Consider the following 25,079-nt stretch of genomic DNA (forward strand, 5'->3'; position numbering starts at 1 on the left):
GCCAGTACCATGTTGTTTTTACCACTATAGGTAAGTATCATGATTTCAAGTCTGGAGATGAGGGTTCACTTTTCCTTTTTATGATGTTTCTGGCTATTTAGAACTCCTTACCCTTCCAAAAAAAATTTAATGAATGTGTTTTCAATTTTTTCTTTAATGCTGGTAGAATTTTTATCGGGATTACATTAAATCTATATATCAATTTGAGTAGAATTGACATCTTAATGATATTTAGTCTTCCAATCCATGAGCATGGAATGTTCTTGCAGTTATTTAGGGCTTTTTTGATTTAACATTGAGTTGCAGTTTTCTGAGTACAAGTGCTTTACATCATTGGTTAAGTTTATTCCTGACGATTTGAATTTTATCTGTCGTATTTTATTGTTACCACACTTTTGACACTTTTAGTTACTTTTTTTGATATAATCTTCATTTCTAGACTCTCTTCCATGCCCCCCTCTCCTGTCTTTTCTTTTCAGGGTCTAACACACCCTTTAGTATGTCCTGAAAATCTGGTCTCTTGCTTAGAAATTCTCTCAGTTTCTGTTTATCTGTGAATATTCTAATTTCACCCTCATTTTTGAAAGACAGTCTTGCTGGATATAAGATTTTTGGCTGGAAGTTTGTTTTTCTCTTGTAGTATCTTAAATATATCAGACCACTGTCTTCTTGCCTCCATGGTTTCAGGTGAGAAATCAGCACTTAATCTTATTGGATATCCCTTATATGTTATGTATTGCTTTTCTCTTGCTGCTCTCAGAATTCTCTCTTTGTCTTTGGACTTTGACATTCTGATGAGTATGTGTCTTGGTCTATTTGGATTTTTTCGCATTGGGAGTACATTGTGCTTCTTGGACAGGAATACCGATGTCATTCAATAGGGTTGAGAAATTTTCTACCATTATTTCTTTAAATATTCTTTCTGCCCCTTTTCCTTCTTTTCTCCTTCTGGGACACCCATGACACATATGTTTGCATGCCGTTTGCTATCATTTAGTTCCCTGAGACCTTGTTCAATTTTTTCCATTCTTTTCTTCATCTGTTCTTTTGTATGTTCACTTTCAGAGGCCATTTCTTCAAGCCCACCAATCCTTTCTGAGCTTGCCTCAGAGATTTGCCTCCTCAAGTCTTCTATTATATGATTACAATGTTTTTAAAATTTCATTGATTGCACTTTTCGTTCCCATAAGATCTGCTATTTTTCTATGTATGCTTTCAAATTATTCTTTGTGCTCATCCAATGTCTTCTGAATATCCTTAATCTCTTTAGCCATCTAATTGAATTTATTAAGGAGATTTGTTTGAACATCTATGATTAGTCGTCTCAACTCCTTGATGTTATCTGGAAGCTTATCTTGTTCCTTTAACTGGGCCATAGCTTCCTGTTTCTTGGTGTGGATTGTAATTTTTGTTGGTGTCTTCGCATCTGGATTACTAGAGTATTTTTTCTGGGTGCAGGTTTTCTCTCTAGTTTAGGGCTTCCTATCATTTTTTCCTTGCTGGTTATGTAGTAGGAGCCAAGCATGTAGTTGATGCTATAAGCGTGGAGGCTTAAGCTGCCCTCATTGCACCAGGGACCAATGAAGCTTCTTCCAACTTTCTCCTTTGCCAGGGGTAGGGACGGAGTCACAGCTATGTGGAAAAATCCATGTGCAGACCTATACATAGTTGTCCAGAGAGACTGATGGAACTTCACATCCCTTTTCCCCTACCTGGGGCAGGGATGTAGCTGCAGGTGTGGGCAGCAATCTATGCATTGCAGGTCCTAAGATGACCACAGTTGCCCTGGTAGACTTCTGATTTTCAGTCTATGCCAGCCAGTTACCTATATAGGCTGGTACAGGGCTCCTCAGCCTCCTCCCTGCCAGAGGAAGGGCTGAAGCCTAGGAGGGCAGCAAGCTGATCTGCTTGAAAGAAACTGTCAACCTGACTTCCTCTCAGGCTGGAGGTGGAGTGAGAACGGTGGCTACTGGCCTCTTTCTGACTTGGGCTGGTTCTCACCTCAGCTGTTCCCAGGGTTATCTCTTAACCAGCCAAGTCTCCCATTCAGTAGCTGAAATCCTAAGCCAACCGTCTCTTCCTCCCCTGTTTCTGGGAAATGGAGCTTCCAATTCCTGTCACAGAGCAGCTCCTGGGGAGGCTACTTCCTCCAGAGTAGGATAATCACTGGCCTCCGCAGCTTGACCGGTAATTTCCTGGAGAGGCTGGCGCAGGTGCCGCAGCTTCCTTCCTGCTGGAAGTGGCACTGGAGCCTAGGCTAGAGCTGCAATATGATCTGGATGGAAAGAAGCCGGTCCCCACCAGCACTGGGATTTTCAGTCTGCCCTCGTGCCAGGTGCGGAGTTAAGATGGCAAATCCCAGGCTCTTTCTGACCTGGACAGGCTCAAACCTTAGCCGTTCTTGGGATCATACTGTAGCCCACTGAATTTCCTCATCATAGCTAAAATTGGTGTCCAGCCATCTCTTCCTCTCCTGTTTTGGGGAAGTGGAGCTTTCAATTCCAGCTGTGGAACAGCTCCCGAGGTGTATTGTGCCTCCAGTGGAGGATGGACACCAGCCTCCGGGGCGTGGAGCGCTCCACTTAGGAGTCTTCTCTGCAGATGGACATCTCCTCCTTCCACTCCTTCAAAGACATGCAGGATGCACTTCTGGCCTCCTGGAGCCCCCAAACAGGTGCTTCAGCTAGCTCCAGAGAGCTCTGGGTGTTTGCTAACTGCCCTGTAGCAGGAGCTGACTCTAGGGGCTCCTTACTCCACCGCCATCTTGCTGGTTCTCCTTGTTCAACTTCTGAAGTGTTGGTTGTGCAATGCGTAGTGGGGCATTGTCATGAGGGAGAACCGGGCCCTTTCTGTTGGCCAATGCAGCCTGCAGGCATTGCAGTTTTTGGTGCATCTCATCAATTTGCTGAGCATATTTCTCAGATATAATGGTTTCACCGTGATTTAGAAAGCTAAATTATGTGATTCAGACCGGCAGCAGACCACCAAAGAGTGACCATGACCATTTTTTGGTGCAAGTTTGGCTTTGGGAAGTGCTTTGGAGTTTCTTTTCGGTCCAACCACTGAGCTGGTCATCGCTGGTTATCGTATAAAATCCACTTTTCATCACACATCACAATCCGATTGAGAAATTGTTCATTGTTGCATAGAATAAGAGAAGTCGACACTTCAAAATGATGATTATTTTTTATTTTTGGTCATCTCATGAGGCACCCACTTGTTGAGCTTTTTCACCTTTTCAATTTGCTTCAAATGCTGAACAACTGTAGAATGGTTGACGAGGTCTTAGACAACTTCTTGTGTGGTTTAAAAGGATCAGCTTTGATGATTGCTCTCAGTTGAACGTTGCCAGCTTCTGAGGGTCGGCTATATGCTCCTCATCTTCAAGGCTCTTGTCTCCTTTGCAAAACTTCTTGAACCACCACTGCACTGTAGGTTAGCAGCTCCTGGTCAAATGCATTGTTGATATTGTGAATTGTCTCTGCTGCCTTACGACCCATTTTGAACTCAAGAAAATTGCTCGAATTTGCTTTTTGTGTAACATCATTTCCATAGTCTAAAATAAATATAAAATAGACAGCAAGTAATAACTCATTAGCAAAAAAATTAAGTGAGAAGTGCACATTAAAATGATGTATAACATGACCACATTTATTTAAGAATGTATGCCAATATCAAACAGCAAATTTCAACAATGCAAAACTGCACTTACTTTTGCACCAAACTAATACCTTTATTGGAGCATACCCTCGAAATAACCTGAGCTGAAAGTCCCTCAAGAGTGGAGACCATACTGGTGCATCTTAATATTCTTCCTGCTTTTGATAGGTAAGCTGTGAACATTGGCTCATTGAAGTGAGAGGGAATTGAGTTATTTCACAGGTTTTGCAGTCCCCCCAGTGATCACCCATTTTCCATTGAACTAATGGGCCCTTGGGCAGATCTAAGCCTCTTTAAAAGTTTTAAAGCAATGTTTTAAGTCCCAGGGTTCAGGAATCAGTTTTAGGGAGTTTCTGAATGGCTTTAGGTCATATGAAAGATTTTGTGGGGGTTTTCTCATATGCATTTTTCTGAAGAGAGAATTCATAATTTCTATAAGTTTCTCAAAAAGACTCATGATACAAAAAACAATAACTACTCTTTTAAGCCATTCTTAAAATAATTCTTTTGAATTGACCATAAACTTTTTGCTACAATTTGGGAAATGGACACATTGAGGGACATTGTTTTCCTATTAAATTATCCTAGATTTCTATGATTTTGAATTCTTATGTTGCCTTTTTATAGTTTTTCTGTCTCCTTCTTCACTGATTCAGTTACTTTGTTACCAACAAGTTTCCTTCTATCAATTTCTCCTTGCTTACTGTAGTTGGCTGGGAAATTAAATAACCATACTGATTAGAATAATAGTAAGTAGGCTCTTAATGAGAATCTCTCCTATGAACAGGCTTTCATGCACAGACTATGGGGCTTCTCTTTTGGTAAGTCAGGGACCAACTCTCCTTTCTTCCCATTCTTCCATTGTTGTCTAGATGACCAAGCTGACCAGTTATATGATTTTCTATACTAGAGAGGTAAGTGTATATGAAATGTAGAGTACCATAGGATGCAAATTTTACTTTGTGTAATTAGGCTTTATATTGGTCAACTATTGCCACAGTCATGCTTCATAACAAACCACCCCAAAACGCAGTGGCATGCAACAATAAGTATTTATTTCTCTTTGTCTGCTGGTCAGCTGGAGTTCTGGTAATCTAAGCCCATGTAGTTGGGCTTGGCTCAAAACTGTGGATTGGTTACAGGATTGTTTCACTTATCTTCTTGAACCAATAGCTATTTGAGTCAAAAGGTAAGAGAACAAGAGGGGTGAGAAGAAACCCATGATACCTCTTAAGGCCTAGGCTTGGATCTGGCATATTTACTTCTGTGCACCTTCCTTTGGCCAAAGCAAATCACATGGACAAGCTCAACAACAATGAGGAAGGGAATTATATTCTTCCTAAAGAGAGCAAGTGTATGTATTGGCTCAATATTTACTTAATTGACTAGAAGCTGCTGCTTCTTATAAGGAATTCAGAATTTTCCAAAGAAAATTAACTACAGATCCCTTGCCATGGCTAAAAAATGGCAGATTAAGTGTCCGACATTCCAGCATGATTCAAAAACTTCCAGAAGTAAGAATTGTTTTTTTTTTTTAAGGTTCATCCTGAGCATAGGTAATGGGCCAAACAAAATAAAACTACCAAAAACCCGAAACAACAAAATCAACAACCAAAAAACCCTCCTCCAGTTTAGTAACTGAAGAAAATAGTGCCAATATTCCTGCAGCCATAAAATTTCAAACCCAATTTTGAATCATAGTTTATGGATATTGTTTGTGAAGCTTTTATGAGCTCCCACGAGTAATCCCACAGGGGGCAGTTTGTTTGTTTGTTGTTTCAGATAATACCATCTGCTCTTAGCAGTATCTGTCTGAAATCCCCTTCTTTTACATTATGAAAACATCCTTGTGTAAGTAGGGAAATTTTATCTTATAATGTATTCATGGCTTGGAGAGAAGGGTACAATCTTGGGGAGAATTACTGAAGAGAGAGGCATTAACAGTCTTCAGTTCCCTAGGGACAGTGCTCAACCAAACATACTTAGTGGAAAGATGATGACATTCATTTGTACTTCCTGGCTTTTTATTCTTTCTTGATGTAATTTTCTTTCTTAAAATTGGGACATGGCAGACTATATCTTTAAGATTTAATAAACAACCAGCAAAGGACAGGATATGTCACAATCTTGAGAAAGAGCATGAAGCTTTATCTCAATTGGCCAAGGTTTGAGTTCTGATGGCCATTAATGAGCTGTGTGTCCTTGGGAAAGTAACTCAACTTCTCTGAGCCAGGTCTCATTATCTCTAAAGTCGGTATACTATGCTTAATTTCATAGCAATTGTGAGTGTCACAAAAATTAGCCCTCAGAAATCTACAAAATGGAAGGTGCTCATTAGCATCCATGAGTAGAAGAAACTAACAAAACTTTGATTTTTGAGTGCTTACATCCATGGAAGAACCATTAAAATAAAATGAAGAGCCCCCTTTGATTCATCTTGGATGGCATCTGCACAAAATTAGAAAGCAGAAAAGCTGAGAGGAGTGTTTCCAGACACCTAGATGTTACAACAATTGTTCAGTCATTGATTTTTCACCTTTGTCTTACAAGTTTTGAAAAGATTAATTTAGGCAGCAAGCTATCTGTTTCACTGATGTTAGGTGGATGAGTGGGGTGAGGAAGGAAGAAATAAAGGAGGAAGAAGGAAAATTTTGCCAATGTTTACAAATTTCTAAATACTCTCTATGCGGGAAGTGGATGTGGCTCAACTGATAGAGCTTCTGTCTACCATATAGAGGGTCCAGGATTCGATTCCCAGGGTCTCCTAACTCGTGTGGTAAGCTGGCCCAGGCGCAGTACTGCTGTGCACAAGAAGTGCCACACCACACAGGGGTGCCCCTGTGTAGGGGTGCCCCATGTGCAAGGAGTGCACCCCACAAGGAGAGCTGTCCTGCGTGAAAAAAGAGCAGCCTGCCCAGGAGTTGGCACTGCACACAGAGAACTGACACAGCAAGATGATGCAATAAAAAAGAGACGAAATTTCCTAGTTCCACTGAATAATGCAAGTGGATGCAGAAAAACTCACAGCAAATGGACACAGAGAGCAGACAATGAGGGGGAAAGGAAGAGAAACAAATAAAATAAATCTTGAAAAAAAAAAAAACTCTCTCTGGAGAGACTGTTCAACTGTCATGTACCACAATGGGGAAATAACGTGTAAACAAACACTGTGTTCCTTTTTAGAATTCAAAGTAATTTTATCTGAAAAGGATAATTCTATAATATAAAAAAAACAAAACTTGCTTATTTTGTATAGTTATCTCAGTTAGGAAAAAATACCACAAAAATGTCAAATGACATAGTAGAAATGGAAAAACACATCTGAATATCGAAACAAAAAAGGAAAAGGTCGTGGTCATCAGATTCTTTCATTTAGTTCCATGAAGATTTTTTATTGGCTTGGGGAAGAAGATATATTTTTGTGTATATTTTAAAAATTTAAAAATCCTTGAATTATTAAAGAAAAATGTAGACACTCTGGAATATATGGAAAACAGCATGGAGAAGTTGAAAGGAAAGCAATTTATGGTTGCTGGTTAAATTATATAATGCTGCCACATCCTCTGCAGGACTGAAGGACATTTCTCCTTTGTGTCAAGAAACTGCTGCAGTATTTGCAACAATAAATTTGTAGGCTGAATGTGTGGCTGAAAAATTGCACTAGGGGGCAGCCTATCACTGATATGTGAAATGATACATTCTGCATCATCTGATTTCAGTAAGAAACTGGCTCAGGGGGGCACACTTTCTCGGCGCAGCTTCTGAAGGAAAATGTGTGCATCTATAAAATGTTGAATCAGCGCTGTCACTCAGTGGTGAATAAAGGAAGGAAAAAGTCTTGCATAACATTAGAAGCCCTGTATAAATAGATGGTTAACCATACAAATGTGTGCTTTGAACACAAAATCTTTCCGGTGTGTGTGTTGAACAATGAAACACAGGCTACTGTTAGATTTTTAAGAGGGTCATAGTTTAGCCTCTTTGTAGACACACACACACACACACACAGGTTTAAACTGAGTCAAACGCTGCAGCCTGGAGTTTCCCCTGCTGCTTCCTGACTTTTGTTTGACCCTATATATCCATCTATTGTTTTTTCTCTTTGCCACTCTTTCTCTTGAATTTTATTAATCCTCAAGTGAGCTCACCTAACAAAATCAACAACTCCAGCCCCAAAGAAAGTCATGACTATGTTTTTTTAGCCGGGCTCTGAATGGTCTCAGAACATTACGCAGAGGCAGTATGAAATGCGATACTGCTCCGTTCTCCTGTGAGCAAGCGGGGCTGTCGGGTGCTATTGTGTCTGTGATGGTGAAAGGCATCTGGTGAAAGGCATCTGAGAGTCCCGACTTCCCTGAGCGGCTGGTGTGACCTTGTGTGGGCTGAGAGCTGGGACAGAGCTAAGGGTGACCTGGCATACTGCCACCCAGGAAGCCACTTGCAGCACGAGGGAGTCATAGGTCACATGTGGGAATTTGGGGGCCACTCCCTCAAGCCTGTGATGCAAATGGAGCTTTCAAAGGAGAAAAGAGGCTAGCGGTTCCGGTACACAGAAGCTTAGGCCCCAAAGAATCAACAATCTTCCAGGAAGGTAAAACTTGTGGCAGCAAAGAGCATGACTGGGTGTGGGCTTTCTGGTCAGATTAGGGTTCGAAGTCTATTTCTGCCTCTTGGTGGCAGGATGTTTAGGGGCAAATTACTCAACTTCTCTATGCTGTAGGTTCCTCTTCTGTAAAATGAGTGCTAAGAATAATGCATGGCACATAATGAGTTCAATGAAGTTTAGCTCTCATCAATCTCATCGTCATCATCATCATCATCAATATTATCAGGGATGAGTTAAGGGGACTTCATGAAAAGTCTATTTCCTCATCTGTAAAACGGGGATGACAGTAGAACCCACTTTACAGAGGTGTTGTAAGAATTAAAGGAAATGCTACATGTGAAGTGCTTAGAGTAGTACTTGGTAAATAGTAAGTGCTCAGTAAATATTAATCATCATTATTGTTACTAGAAACCTAGGCAGAAATAATATTACTTTTCACCTCTAAAGGGTTGTGGTGAGAAATGAAAAGGACTGACAGTAGGTGTTCAGTACATCATACTCATTCAGGATGATCAATACCTCTCCATTCTTTTTATTACTTAGTTTGACAGTTCTGTTTCTTATGTTGCTTAGTATCCATGTGCGTATTGACTTCAGAGGGAAATATAAATTCAGCAATGAGGACCCAGAGGTTACCTACAATTAGTCGCCTTTCTCAAGATCATTTTTCAGCATTTGCTCATAAAACTATTCTAGGCCCTGGGGCCCCTTTGATAATCTTAAGATATCTACATATTCTAACTCCAGAAAAGAGTATATACATGAGCATCATTTTGTATATACATTCATAGTTTCTGTCTACAGAAACCCATGTAGGGATTCTGTGGAAATACATGGGTCTGGGACTAAGAATTCCTGCAATCCCTGTATAGAGAAGAATGTGACTAGAAGGGATGATTCTTAATACAGATTTCATTGGCAAGAAAAGGGCTAGGAAGTTGCCTAGAAAATCAGCATAGCCCTAACCCAGTGATTTTCAATCTTTTGACTGTAGGGACTGGTGATTTTCAAACTTTTGACTGTGGAATACTTATTGAGATTAAGTATTTTTCTACCAGACATTCTGTTTAATAGGTCTTGGGGGTGGTGCAGTCAAGAAAAACAAATTTTAATATGCATTCGATTTTTATGTAGGAGACCCTTGAAACACACTTTGAAAACTATTTTCTTGGAAGACTATAGCCTTGAAAAAAACTTGGATCAGTTCTTAAATACAGGGGTCTGAGTAAAGTTGAATTGTTTAAAAAAATACAAGATAGCAAGCATATCTGTCTTATAGTTCACTGTATCATTTAGTTAAACCGTGCATCCCAGCAAGCAAGCATAAAGAAGAGGAGTAAAAGTATGGTTCTCTGGTAGGCTTGGTAGGAGAGCTGGGGTATAATTCTCTCAAAGATAAGTTTTGCCTGGAAGACACAAGCTATGCAACCAAACGATTAGAGGACAGGAGGCACTTGTCCAATCTCAATTCCATTCTTATTACCAACATGGTTGTCTACCTTAGCCCCAGTGGAGTTATTTTGGGGCATGAACTTATTTATTCCTCTAAGCCATATCATCTGATTATTATTGCTTTTCTCAGTCAGGCAAAATTGAGGCCAGAAACCATATTTTGTTTTTTATCTGTAGTTTTCCATGCAGATACCTGTTATAGTGCTCAAATAGTTACAGTTCTATATGCTCAATAACTGCTTAGTTAACTTATAAGATGGTTGAAAGGCAATGATATGAACTCCAGAAGGCGTCATGATCATACACTCACATGCTTCTTGCCATGGTTAGTGGTTAGTAAAGTGAATTCAAATTCCTTTTGATCACACCCTTTACTAGAGATATCATCTCCTAGGCCAGGGGTTCTTAACCTTTTTTGTTTCATGGGCCACTTTCAGTCAGGTGAAAACCATGGACCCCTAAGTCAGTCCATACTATACCGTGAATTATTTAATAAATATATCACACTCGCACCAACACATTCCCCCAAGAATAATGTTGTTTTGAGTTTCAATTCAAGCTCCTGGACCCCTTGTTAAGAACTCCTGGCCTAGACAGACAATATGGCAGACAAAAATAAACTCTTTTAGGCTGCATTCCTATTTGGCTGTTCTAATAGTGTGGGAAACGTTCTCCTTATTTGGACTTTAGCTTTGGTGGGCTCACTTTGTCAGGAGTGCTCCTGACTTCTGAGATGTTCACCAGATGGCTCTTCTTCTTTCTCTCATGTTACACAAACAGCACAGTTAATGGTGAACTCCAGATAGAGCAAGGTCTGAGTAAATATTCTGACCCTTTGAGGCAGGTGATGGCCAATGATAGCCCTGGTTGCTACAGAAACCCAGAGAATGCCTGCTGACTCAAAGCTGTCAGCCTCCAGAAAAACCAGGCTTCAGCCCAGAGTTGAGAACTGCTTTCACCTCAATAACACCAGGGTTTATGGCTTTGGGTAAATTGACATTATAGGTATTATTTTATATCCCAAATTGTTATTTTAAGGCAACGAGAAGTCTTTTTGTACAAAGGAATTCTCAGGCATACAGTACTGGGTCATGTTTGGAATTCCCTTAAGCCTCATTTCTTCAGAGCCTCAAATTAAATTCTTTGCTCCTACTTGAATGAGTTGCCTGAGGACTTTATTTTTTCAATCTTTCTTTGTTGATGGCTATTTTAAAAATGGGATTTAAAGTCTGTTGTGGTCTTGGGAACGTAGTACAGAAATGTAGGCAAACAGAAAGACAAAGTAAGATAAGGTAGTATTTTAGGCAAATATATGGTAACATAAGGAAAGCTTAAAAATGCACACTGGTGCTACCTGTCAGTGCACATCCTGTGTTTCATTAAACCCTAAACATCTAAAAAACAGTTTTTGGCAATTGTTACCTTTAGCTTCCAGAAGAATCTGCCCTTCTCTAAGCGACAGACAGCATTGTTCTCATGCCTGTGGGATCTGCTGTGAGGGTTCAGCAACTAGAAACGGGTTTGGGGAGATGAGATGGTGCACGTAATGAAGAAACTCAAGCCATTTAAAAAATGAGTGGAGATCAGATAGACTATTTTACAGACAACAATTAAGGAATCTTATTGAAAAAGTGATTATGCATTGGTAATAATCTCAAGGGAGCCCAAAATGTTTTTAAACAAAAGAACACATGTAAAATCTTATTGATAACACATGGACATACAAGCTTCCCTAGATAGTCACTTTTTTTTACACTAATGAAGATATATTGGAGATACTTAAAACTGCTTTATTGAATGGAATGGAAGTGAGCCACAGTTGCACAGCTTTTCTCTGAAGAGTTCTATTACAGAAGTAAGGAGAGGCGATGCTTTAGACATGTGCCCTTGGTGAAGTCTAATCATCAGCGTTCAAAATAATCACCAAGAGGGATGGTCTTTTGTTGTACCAAAGCTTGTGATCCTTCTGAAATGGGCAAAAATCAATGGGCTTATAAGTAAAATTTCTAGATACTGCCCTCCTCAACTCCTACAATATCCCTTCAACATTACAAATTTTATTATTGGGACTGCTCTGTGGATGACACACTAGAGCAAGAAATGGAAATACCCAAGCAGCATTTCTTTTATTCACATATTTTCTTCAGTTGTGGACAGGTGAACATTGTATTGGTTCTTTTAGGAAACAGAAAGCACTCTCAGTCAGTGTTTTAGTTTCCTATGCCCAAGCAAATATCATGAAATGGACAGGTTAAATAATGGGAATTTATTTGCTCATGGTTTGAGGCTGAAAGAAGTTCCCAATCAAAGCGTCCTCAAGGTGGGGCTTTCTTCCAAGACTGGAGTCTGGGGCTGGCTGCTGGGCCTTGGTCCTCAGTTCCTCTGTCACGTGGCAACACACAGGGTAGCCTCTCCTGGCCTCTCCATTCTCTTCCAGGATCCATTGAATTTCAACTTCTAGCTTCCATGGCTTTCTCTCTATTTGAATTTTACTCCACTTATAAAGGACTCCAGTAATCGGGTTAAGACACATCCCGATTGAGGTGAGCTACACCTTAACTGAAGTAACCTTATCAAAAAGCCCTACTCACAATGGGTTCACATTGGATTAAACTTAAGAATATGTTTTTCTGGTACATACAGCTCCAAACCACCATAGCCAGGAATAGTTATGAATCTAATGAGAGATGAAACCGGGGAAGACGCGTTGCCATGGAACGAAGCCATCACCAGAAACTTGAGTAGGGAGGGAGCAGGGGCAGTAAACACCAGCCTTTATTCCTGCTCTCTGAGCTCAGCCTCAGCCAGTGAGTCCCATGAATTGCATGACCTGGAAACCAAAGGGCAAGGCAGCCCAGGGATGCAGTCAGCCTGAGTCAGCCTCCCCAGGCAGAGAGCAGGGCTGAGAAGGAAGGAAAATGGATAAGGGGTGGCAAAAACTAACCAGTGTGCCAGTACTTCAGAAACAACAGATTGTGACAATGGGGCAGTGTGTATACACTTTTTTAAAAAAAAAGATTTATTTATTTATTTAATCCCCCCCCCCTCCCCTGGTTGTCTGTTCTTGGTGTCTATTCGCTGCGTCTTGTTTCTTTGTCCGCTTCTGTTGTCGTCAGCGGCACGGGAAGTGTGGGCAGCGCCATTCCTGGGCAGGCTGCTCTTTCTTTTCATGCTGGGCGGCATTAATCAGATCTTAACACATTAATCAGATCTTTAGTCTCCGCCTTCTCTATATACCCTAATCATACATCTTCACTAAAATGTCTACTAAAGAACATTAACACGTGTATTTTAGTTCTTCTGGTTGCTTTACCTCTCTTCTACTACCCCTGAGGAGATCACAACATACATAAACATGTTTTCAGACTCCCTGTTCACCTTTTGGTTTCCTTTGCTATATTACAAATTCACTAGTGGCAATGACTGCAAGCCTGTACACTCAGACCTTTGCCAGGCAATTAGTGCTTTTTCCATAACCAGTTAACATGATGCTAAGATCCTATAACCTAAACTTTCTCATTGGTCCCTTATCTTAGTAGCTCAAAGAGGATTATAATTTCGGATCTTGTGTAGGGAGTAGGAACCTGGAGGTAGGTGGAACTGAACAGGAAGACAAAGATATACAAGACATGGTGTGGGAAACAGACAAGAACTCCAAGGACTTGCACTTCAGTGTAAGTGCTTTAATAGAGAAATGAACAAAGCCCTATAATACCGTGAAGAAGGGTGTCTGGGCATTGAAATAAGGTTTTGCAGAAAAGGTGATAAACAAACTGGGTCATGAAGAAAGACTAGGGATTATCTAAGGGTATTATCTGGGCAAAGACATGCTTTGGAGCAGTGTGGCTGCAATTGGGTGGGATGGAGTGCTAGGAAAGCACTCTTTGGGATTAGTTTGGAATTGGTTGGGATTAGTTTGGAAAAACCTTCCTCATTTACCAACTATAGACTTTCATTAACATTTAATTTAACCATAATACATGGTGCAGTTTTGATATTAACTTCCAATTTCTGTTTAGGAAAGAAACATCTTTCACCTTTTTTGGTCTTTTTAGTCCACAGTTCTTCCCTCCTCCACACCAATTTGCATGAGAATTTAATACTAATTTTGCAGAGTCAAATATTCAGACTTGGGTCTAAACTTTGTCTTAGTTAAACCTTAATGTGTCACATTTAATAGTTTGAGCCATTGATGCACTGATGTAACCAGTTTATTAACACACAGATTCAGGCAAAGCTGGGACTTAGGAAAGCTTGCTTTCCTTCAGAACATTCTCAGCGATTTGAAAGCTGCGGTTACTCTGGGAAAGTTTGTGTCTAGATCTCTTTCATGCTTTCTCTCTAGTTACACTTTGTTCTGGTATGGCTATGCTTTACTTTGTCAGGTTCTTTGGTATCTGAAAGTAGAAGATAACATTTTTCCTAGTTTGGAGAAGTGGTTTTTCCTTTGTCAACTTTATGAAACTCTCCCAGTTTCCCATGACTCTAAAAGCTTTGTCTTAGGCTTACGGGCTGGTATGATGGGTTATGATATAGGAAGAACTTTAATTAATCTGGATTTAATTGTTTCTCAAAGTAAGCAAATTCAAAAGGAACCTAAAATAACCCCTTAATTATTGCCATTATTTATCATTTTACTATCATATGGGTTAGCCATTAATAGGAAAGTAAAACATTACTGACCATGATGAGGAAAGGTAGTCGATCTTGGTAGACTGTTTCTATTATGAATGGACAGGTTAAGACATCAGAGGTAAGATTCATAAAGTGGAGATTCTAAAATACTTCAGAGCAAAAAAGTTTTTCAAAATATAGCTCATTAGGAAAGTATAGTTTGATACAAAAAATCAAAAAACTCCATTCTCTAAAGAATATTTTCTTCCATCTCAAACTAGGTAGAACTTCACTTTGTTTTCTAGAAGGAAACGTTTAACAGGGATTTAAAAAATATTGTAAGATCTGGGCAAGAGTTTAAGCAGCTTTCATCATAGGATGAACAGGGAAATAGCTCTTCTATAGCATATAATTTCCCAACAATGAAATCATAGATCAGGTACCAGGATATCAGCATTAATCAGATGCTCTGGCTTATTCCAACTGCTTCAGCTACACATGTATGTGGGACAGAAACTCCTTAGAATATAACTATTTCCAAGAATAAGTCTCAATATTACTGCTTTAGGGTGTTGGTGGTGGTGATGAAGATGAATTCATAATAACCATTTACATGTTAATGTTAAAGTATTTATTACAGCCATCCTAGTAGGTGTGAAGTAGCATCTCATTATGGTTTCAGCTTGCATTACCCTAATGATTAATGATGTTGAGCATATTTTCATATGCTTGTTGGTAATTTGAAAATCTGTGGAGAAAGGATTATTCAAGTCCTTTGCCTATTTTTAAACTGGACTATTCATCTTTTTGTTGTTGATTCGTAAACATTTTTTTGGGGTATTCTAGGCACTAGACCCTTATTAGGAAAATTTAAAAATATTTTCTCCCATTCTGTGGGTTGTCTTTTCACATTCTTGACTGCATCTTTTGATGTGAAAACATTTTTGAATTTGATGGTCAACTTATCTATTTTTTCTTTTCTTGCTCATGATTTCAGTGTCATATTTAAGAAATCATTGCCAAATACAAGGTCATGAAGATTTACCCATATATTTTCTTCTAAGAGTTTTATGTTTTTTAGCTCTTATGCTTAAATCCTTGATCTATTTTGGGTTAATTTTTGTATATCATCTGAGGTAAGAGTACATTTTTGTTCTTTTGCATGTGGATATCCAGTTGTCCTGCACTATTGCTTGAAAAGACTATTCTTTCCCCATTGAATATTCTTAGTACCCATATCAAAAGTCAATTGAGCATAGATGTATGTATCTATTTCTGGACTCTCAATTCTACTCCATTGTTTTATATATCTTTCCTTATGTCACTACCACCCTGTTTTTTTAATTTTTAAATTTTTTTAAGGATTTATTTTTTACTTTTTAAAAATTTATTTTTAAATTTTATCCCCCTTCCCCTCCATGGCTCTCTTTGTCTGTCTGCTCATTGTTTGATCACTTTCTCCAGAATGCACTGGGAACTGAACCCCAGACCTCCCACATGGAGGTGAGTACCCAATGGCCTGAGCCACACTTATTCCCCACAGGCTGCAGCATCTGCTGGCCTGTGGCATCTGCTTGTTTAGGCATCTGCTTGTTTAGGCATCTGCTCATTGTGGTGGGGTGCGGTGCGCGAGCATCTAGCTCTCGTTGTGGCTGTGCAGCATCTAGCACTTGTTGTGGCAGGGTGCAGCATCCAGCTCTTGTGGTGGGTGCTGCATCTAGCTCTTGGTGTGGTTGGTGTGTCCTCTAGCTCTTGCTGCAGCAGGGTGTGGGGATCTGGCTCTTGGGGAGAGTGTGGGCATCTGCTTGTCTTCTTTAGAAAGCACTGGGACCTGAACCCAAGACCTCCCATGTGGTAGGTGGATGCCCAACTTGTTGAACCACATCTGCTTCCCCTTTGTTTGTTTTTTTTTGCAAGGCCAGGTTAGATTAATATAATCAATTTTTTAAAAAAGCATAGCAACAAACATTTATAAAAGTAAATAATTCAAATATAATAGAAATGAATTGTAACATAATTCTAATTTTTATATTACAACTCTAACTACTGAACGTAATAATCTCCAGAATGAAATAAGTTATCAGTTTATTTATTTAACTTATATTTAGGCCATAATTCTTTCTAGATAATCAAATTCCTATTTGGGAATTCTTCACATCTTATTGGGATGAATTATAGCAGATAACAATTTTCCAACTCATAATTTCATGAGGCAGAAAAACTCAAAATCTTGTTCAATAGTAGTCATGCTAAATCACTATTGATCCAGATAGATTATTTTAATTAAAGAATATGAATAAGAAAGGGTTAAAGAAAAATGAAGTATCCAAAAATATATCCCTTCTCCAGCCCTCCTCAGTTAAAAGCAAGTGTTTATTTTGTATGAAAAAAATCACAGAATGACTGACACAAGAACAATTTGCAGTTGCACTGAGTAATTATTGTTAATATACTATAATATTGTTATTTCACATTTATCTGGTCTCTACTCCAGCTCTTTTTTGGTTACTATTTACATGGAATACCTTTTTCCAACTTTTAAAAAATTTCCCCCCTGCCCTTTCGGCTTGCTTACTGTTTGTTCTCTGTTTCCATTTGCTGTGTGTCTGTATTTCTTTTAATTTTTATTTCTTCCCTGTCCCCTTTTGCGGCTTGCTTGTTGCCTGCTCTCTGTGCCCATTTGTTGTGCACTCTTCTGTGTGTTTTTTTTTTAACTTTTCTCCTTTTTTGTTGCGTTACCTTGCTGAGTCGGCTCTCGGCGGCTCTAGCTGGCTGGGTGGCACTCTGAGGCACTAGCGGGCCGGCGGCTCTCTGCGGCATGCAGGTGTCTGCCTTTACAAGGAGGCCCCGGGATGCAAACCCAGGGCCTCCCATATGGTAAACAGGAGCCCAACTGATTGAGCTACAGCTGCTTCCCCCAACTTTTCACTTTTGACTTGGTTATATCCTTATGTCTGAGGTGGGTCTCTTGTAGACAACCTATAGACAGCTCATATTTTTTAAATCCAGTCTATTAGTCTATGTCTTTTGATTGGGGAATTCAATCCATTAATAGTCAGTGCTATTACTCTAAAGGCATTACTTCATCCATTTTGTCCTTTGGCTCTCTGTTTTCATATTGTTACATTATCTGTCTTCTTATCCTTCAGTTTACCCTTCCTAATAATCTTCATTTCTACGCTCTTCTTGAAATGTCTCACCCTTGTTTTTTCCTTTCAGTTTGCAGTACCCTCTTTAGTATCTCTTGCAAATCTGGTCTTTTGGTAACATATTCTATCAGTTTTTGTTTGTCTATGAAGACTTTGAACTCCTCTCATTTTTGAAGCACAGCTTTGCCTGATACAGAGTTCTTGACTGGCAGTTTTTCTCTTTCAGTACCTTAAATACATCTGCCATTTTCTTCTCTCCTCCATGGTTTCTGATGAGAGGTTGGCACTTAATCTTATTGAGTTTCCCTTGTATGTGATGCTTGTCTTTTCTCTTGCTGCTTTCAGAATCCTCTCTTTATCTTTGATATTTGTCATTCTGAATAGTAGGTGTCTTGGGGTAGGTCTATTCAGATTTGTTCATTGTCCTTCTTAGATATTGATATTTGTGTCCTTCATAAGGGTTGAGAAGTTTTTGGTCATTATTTCCTCAAATATTCTTTTTGTCCCTTTTCCATTCTTTTCTCCTTCTGGGACACCAATAATGTGAAAGTCTGTGTGTTTCATGTTGTCATTCAGTTCCCTGAGACTCTATTCCATTTTTTCCATTCTCTTCTCTTTCTGTTCTTCTGTCTTTTCCAGTTATGATATTCTGTCTTTGAAATCATTCTGATGGCTAGTCCTCTCTCTTGCCTATTTTTTTCCACAGCTCTTCTTTGCTATTTGGTTCAACTTATTCTTAGTCATTAAAACTGCCCAGCTGAAATTTTCAAAATTGGCCATTGACTCACTAGTTGGATGCAGATTTACTCCCAGGAGTTGGATACAGAGAACAGTTTTTGTCCATGCAATTTCCAGACTTTCCAGCAGATGGCACTAGTCAGTGCACCTTTCCAGGGAGGTGTTTCAGTCTCAGCATTCCTGTGTTCCTGTGTTGAATCTCCAGAATGGACATCCAAAGTGGGCTCAGCTAGCCAAATTCATTGAAGAAAAGTACCCTGACCTCTCCTCCCTTTTCCCTTTAAACAGCTTACAGGGAAGAAGGTGTCTGCTTCCCTCTCAGTCAGCTTAATATATTGGGGGTGGGGGAGGGGGGCCCTTCTTGACTGCTGTGGGGGCTTGGTAACTCACATTTGTTGTTTCAGCTTCTTTGTCTATCTGTCCCTCACCCTCCTGGGAATTGTGTATCACTGTCCTGGTCTGCTGACCTCCAAAGCAGGTTCCTTGGAAAGTTTTTGGCTCTTTCCTCATTGTTTCTGTGAGAGCATTCAGCTCTGCCTGTCAGTTTGTCACCATCTTCCTACAATCATAGTTGTTGTCTTTTATACTGTTGCTGTGGAATGTGGACGCAATGCTTATCCTATGGTCAATGTAGGCTGCTATGTGGGGGTGGATTGTGGGGACCCAGGGCCCCTCAAGTCTTCAGCATGTAGCTGCCTGCATGACCTAGACATTAGTTAAAGGTTAAAAACCCTCCCTAGAGAGGAGAGAATGTATATATGGCCCACCCTGTTTTGATTACTGTAGCTTTGTAGTAAATTTTGAAGTGGGGAAGTATAGGTTTTCCAACTTTGACTTTATTTTTCAATATTCAGGATCCTTTGCAATTCCATATTAATTCTAGGATTGTCTTTTCCATTTCTGCAAGATGGCCATTAGGATTTTGATAAGGAGTGCATGGAATCTACAAATTGCTTTTGGTAGTATGGCCATCTTAACCACATTAAGTTTTCCAATTCATGAGCAGGGGATATTTTTCCATTGGTTTAGATCTTTGGTATCTTTCAGCAGTGTTTCATAGTTTTCAGTGTACAAGTTTTGCACATCCTTCTTTAAATTTATTCTTAAGTGGGAAGCAGATATGGCTTGGGTGCTTGTTTACCACATGGGAGGTCCCGGGTTCAGGTCCTAGTGCCTCCTAAAGAAGTCAAGCAGACTTTGCACCTGCCACAATGAGCAGACATCTAAACGAGCAGATGCCACAGGACTGCAGATACTGTAGTCTGTGGGGAGTGGATATGGCTTAGGTCGTTGTGCACTTGCCTCCCATGTGGGAGGTCACGGGTTTGGTTCCCAGTGCCTCTTGGAAAGCAAGCAAACAATGTGCAGACAGATGAGAGAACCATTGTGTGTGGGGGTAAATGTTAAAAAAAGTAAATAAATCTTTTAAAAATTATTCTTAAGTATATTACTCTTTTTGATGTTATTACATATGGAGTTGTTTTCTTAATTTTCTTTTTGGATTGTTAGTTGCTAGTGTATAGGCTATAACAAACTTTTATGTGTTGATCTTGTACCACACAACCTTACTGAATTTCTTAGCTCTAATAGTTCTTTGGATTGATTATATAAGATTTTCAAGATGTAATATAAGATCATGTCATCTGTGAATAGAAATAGTTTTACTCTTCCTTTTCAGTTTGGATACCTTTTATTTCTTTTTCTTGCATAATTTTTGTGGCTAGAATTTGCAATGAAATGTATACCAGTGGCAAAGAGTAGGCATTCTTGTCTTGCTCAAGATCTTAGAAAGCTTTCAGTTTATCCTCATTTAGTATGAGGCTAGCTGAGGATTTTTCATAGATGACCTTTAGCATGTTGAAGAACTTCCCTTCTATTCCTAGTTTGATGAGGTTTTTATCATGAAAGCATGATCGAGTTTGTCATATGCTTTTTCTGCATCAATTGAGATGTTAATGTGGCCTTTTCCTTTTATTCCATTAATATGGATTGATTGATTTTCATGTGGTGAAACACCTTGTATTTTTGGGATAAAGCTCAATTGGTCATAGTGAATAACCCTTTTTATATTTGCTGAATTGAGTTTGCTAGTATTTTGATTAGGTTTTTAATATCTGTATTCATAAGAGATATTGGCCTATAGTTTTCTATTCTTGTTGTATCTTTGATATCAGGATAATGTTGGCTTCATAGAATAAGTTAGGAAATGTTCTCTCCTCCTCAGTTTTTTTGGAAGAGTTTGAGAAGGATTTGTGGTAATTCTTTAAATGTTTGGTAGAATTCATCAGGGAAGCCATTTTGGTCCTGGGATTTTTCTCTTATTTGTGTTTTTTGATTACTGATTCAATCTCTTTCTTGTTAGAGGTCCATTCAGATATTCTATTTCATCTTGACACATCTTGAGGGTCAGTTTTGGTAATTTGTGTGTTTCTAGGAATTAGTCCAGTTCATCTAAGTTACTTAATTTGTTGGCATGTGAATGGTTATAGTGTTCTCTTATAATTTCTTTTATTTCTATAAGGTCAGTAGTAATGTCTTCAGCTTCATTTCTGATTTTTAATAATTTTAAATATCTCCCACTTTTCTTTGTCAATCTGGTTAAAGGTTTATCAATTTTACTGATATTTTCATAGAACCAACTTTTGGTTTCATTAATTCTACTCTTTTTTTTTCTTTTCTATTTCATTTACTTTTACTCTAATCTTTATTTTCTTCCTTCTGATAGTTTTGGGTTTAGTCTGTTCTTTGTTCTAGTTCCTTAAGGATAAAGTTAGACTATTTATTTGAAATCTTTATTCTTTTTTTAATGTAGATGTTTATAACTATAAATTTCCCTCTAAGCACTGCTTTAGCTGTATCCTATGTTATATTTTAATTTTCATTCATCTCAAAGTATTTTCTAATTTCCCTTGTGATTTATTTTTGACCCAATGGTTGTTTAAGAGCATGTTGTTTAATTTCCATGTACTTGTGATTTTGCAGTTTTCCTTTTGTTATTGATTTCTAATCTCATTCCATTGTAGTTGGAGAAGATACTTTGTATGATTCAATCTTTTTAAATTTATAGAGAATTGTTTTGTGGTGCAACATATGATCTATCCAGGGGAATGTTCCATGTGCACTTGAGAAGAATGTGTATTCTGCTATCATTGAATGGAGTGTTATGTACATCTGTTAGATCTAGTTGATTTATAGTGTTGTTCAAGGTCTCTATTTTCTTATTGATCTTCTGCCTAGATTTTAATCTATTATTGAAATGGGGTGTTGATGTTCCCAATTATTATTGTAAAACTGTTTCTACCTTCAATTTTGTCACTTTGCTTCACATATTTTTGAGTTCAGTTGTTGCTGTGTGTATGTTTATACTTGTAATATCTTTTTGCTGGTTTGACCCTTTTATCAATATGTAATGTCCTTCTTTGTGTTTTGCAACCAATTTTGAGTTCAAGTCTATTTGGCCTGATATTGACATAGTCATCCCAGCTATCTCTTGGTTACTATTTGCATGGAAATCTTTTCTATCCTTTCACTTTCAATCTATTAGTGTCTTTATTTTTTAAAAAAATTTTTAAAAAGATTCATTTTTCATTTATTTCTCTTCCCTTCCCATCCCCCATTGTCTACTCTGTGTCCATTCACTGTGTGTTCTTCTGTGTCCACTTTCATTCTTTGTCAGTGCACCAGGAATTTGTGTCTCTTTTTGTTGTGTCATTTTGCTGTGTCAGCTCTCCTCCATGTGTGCGGTGTTACTCCTGGGCAGGCCATGCATTTTTTTGCATGGGGTGGCTCTCTTTGCAGGGTGTGCTCCTTGCACATGGGGCTCCCCTACACAGGGGACACCCCTGTGTGGCATGGCACTCCTTGCGTGCATCAGCACTGCTGTGGGCAAGCTCACCACATGGGTAAGGAGGCCCTGGGTTTGAACCCTGGACCTCCTATATGGTAGATGGATGCTCTATCAGTTGAGCCAAATCCACTTCCCTACTAATGTCTTTAGCTCTAAACTGAGTCTTTTAGATAGAATAAAGTGGGATCATTTAAAAAAAAATCCATTCTGCTAATCTTCTCTGCTTTTTAATTGAAAGATTTAATCTATTTATGTTAAAGTGATTACTGATAAGGGATTAGTTCTGCCATCTTTCTATTTATTTTCTATAAATCATATCTTTGTTGTTCCTCAGTTCCTCAATCCTATTTTTATGTTTCATTGTTTTTGTCTAGTCTACTGTTTTAATTCTCTCTTCTGTATATATTTTTAGTTATGTCATTAATGGTTACTCTGGTGATGAAAACTAACATTCTAAATTTATAGCAGTGTGGTTTGAATTTGGAACTTTACATATGCCATCCCATATGATCTTCTTGGTTTCTGATGAGAAATCAGCTGTTAATCTTATTGAGCTTCCCTCATATGTTGTAAGTTACTTATCTTTTGCTGCTTTGGTATTCAACAAATTGATTATAATATGTCTTGGTGTGGATCATTTTCAGCTTCTTACATGGACTTCATTGATGTTCTTGGATGTGTAAATTCATATCTTTGATCAAAGTTGTAAAGTTTTTGGCCATTACTTCCTCAAATATTAATTCTGCCTGTTTCTCTTTCTTCTCTCTTTCTGGAAATCCCATAATGCATATGTTGTTATGCTTTATGGTGTACCACAGATCCTTTAGGTTCCAGTTATTCATTCTTTTTAAAAAAATTTCTGCTCTTCAGAATGACTTATTTCAATTGTCATAAATTATTTCTTCTTCTTCTTATACAAATCTGCAATTGAACCCCTCTAGTGAAATTTTCATTTCAGTTATTAAACTTTTTAACTCCAGAATTTCTATGTGGTTTCTTTTAACAATTTCTATCCATTTATTGAGTTGATTTAGTGAGTCTCCATTCTTCTGGTTTCCTTTAGTTCTTTGTCCATGTCTTCCCTTTAGCTCTTTGAGCATATCTAAAACAGTTGATTTAAAGTCTTTGTCTAATAAATCCAATGTCTGTTTTTCTCAGGGACAGTTTCTATTTATTTTTTTCCCTATGAATGAACCATATTTTCTTGTTTCTTTGCATGCCTTGTAACTTATTGTTGAAAACTGGACATTTTGAATATTATAATGCAGTAACTCTGGAAATATGATTCTTTCCATTCTCCAGTGTTTGCTGTTATTGCTTGTAGTGGGTTATAATTGTTTAGTGACTTTCTTAACTTTTTAAGGACTATATTCTTTGTCATGTATGATCACTGAAGTCTATTCTGTTTGCTTAGCGGTGAGCTAGAGATTTGGCAAGATTTTTCTTTAAAAAGAAAGAAAAACTACTTTTCTAGTCTTTGCAGATTGGGTCTGAGTTGGAACATTTTCAGTACTTACCCAGGATTCTTACAATTGTGCCTAAGCCTTTACTTCCTGTTTACATGGAATCTAAAGAGCTGCCAGAGGTGTAACTTAGGGTCTTTCCAGCTCTTTTATGAGCATGCATATGGCCTTATGGATACCCCAATATACATGAGAATTTTTCAAAGCCCTTATTCCCCCATGTATCTCCTTTTCCAGCCTCTTTCTTCCTATGGTTTTTGGTCTGTTTGCTGCTTGCCTTAGCAATTGTATCTTGACCCAGATGGATGCAAGTAATATATGTCTTTAAATGTTTTGACAAGTGCTGTTCAGGAAGCCACCTCAGCCTTGATTCTTGAGAGAATTCCAAGGGGCAGTGGTGGTGAAACAAAGGTAAAACCCCCGAGCTAATTTATCAGGACACTACCAGACAGTTAAAAATATACAACCACAATCTTTGAGAACAATGTCCATATTGCCAATTCTGAAACCAGCAAGCTGTACCTAGAATGCTGGCTGCTATTTCCACCACTCCCATTGAGCTTGTGAATAGGGGTTGAGTGGCTATAAGTCAAAATGCCACTACACTCCCTCCCTTAAATTTAGCAGACTCTTTACCAGTACTACCCTGGTTTTTGTACATTCTTAATTAGGCTCCAGAGTTCCAAAAACAGTTGATTCTGATAGTTTTTCCAGTTAATTGTTGCTTCCTTGGAGGGATGGGTCTTTGAAGCTGAGCTCTCTACTCCACCATTCTTGTTCATTTCATTTATCTCATTTTATTTTAATCCTCACAGGGATTTTGTAAATTAGGATAGATAGTTGGATCCCCAAGTTACTGATGAAAATGAATTCCATAGGGCACAGATGCCTTGGATAAGGCTGTACATGTGAGTGGTGAAATGGAACTTGAACTTGGGCTTTCTACTCCAAGGATTTAGTATTCTTCCTCTTGTACACCATGAATAAAGATGGCCTTTCTGATCCACCAGGAAAGAACATGAATGCTCAGCTGTTTCTCCATGTAAGGTCACATATTTGTTAGGATATAGTCACACACTCTCCTAGGTCTCCTGGTGATTAAGGACCAATGGTGAAGAAACTAATTTTGATTTTTGTCTGTGGTAAAGAAACAGAGGAGGGCTGGTACCCAAACAGAGAAGTGCCTGAGTGAAATTTTATAAATCCTGGAAAAATTTCTCATTAAATTAACAACTCAAAGATTCAGGAGCATGTGCTATCTTGAGAAACACAATTTAGAAGGGGGTATAACTGGGAGATAGTATGACAAATGCAGTATGCAAAGGGTACTGTGGAAGCCCACGGTTAGAAATCTATACTCCAGCTGGAATGAGGGAATTGCATCAGGGGAGGGGGGAGTCATAAAACGCTTTCTAGGAAATGAAATTATGAGTCAGATCTTGAAGAAGTAGGAGCTAACCAAATAGGGGAGGGAAGGTAAAGAAAGCACATTTCACAAAGAGTTGGAAGTGAGTTAGAGCATAGGTCATTCAAATCATTGTCAGTGCATC

This window comes from Dasypus novemcinctus, chromosome 7, assembly GCF_030445035.2.
Source record: "Dasypus novemcinctus isolate mDasNov1 chromosome 7, mDasNov1.1.hap2, whole genome shotgun sequence".
In the NCBI taxonomy this organism is placed as follows: Eukaryota; Metazoa; Chordata; class Mammalia; order Cingulata; family Dasypodidae; genus Dasypus; species Dasypus novemcinctus.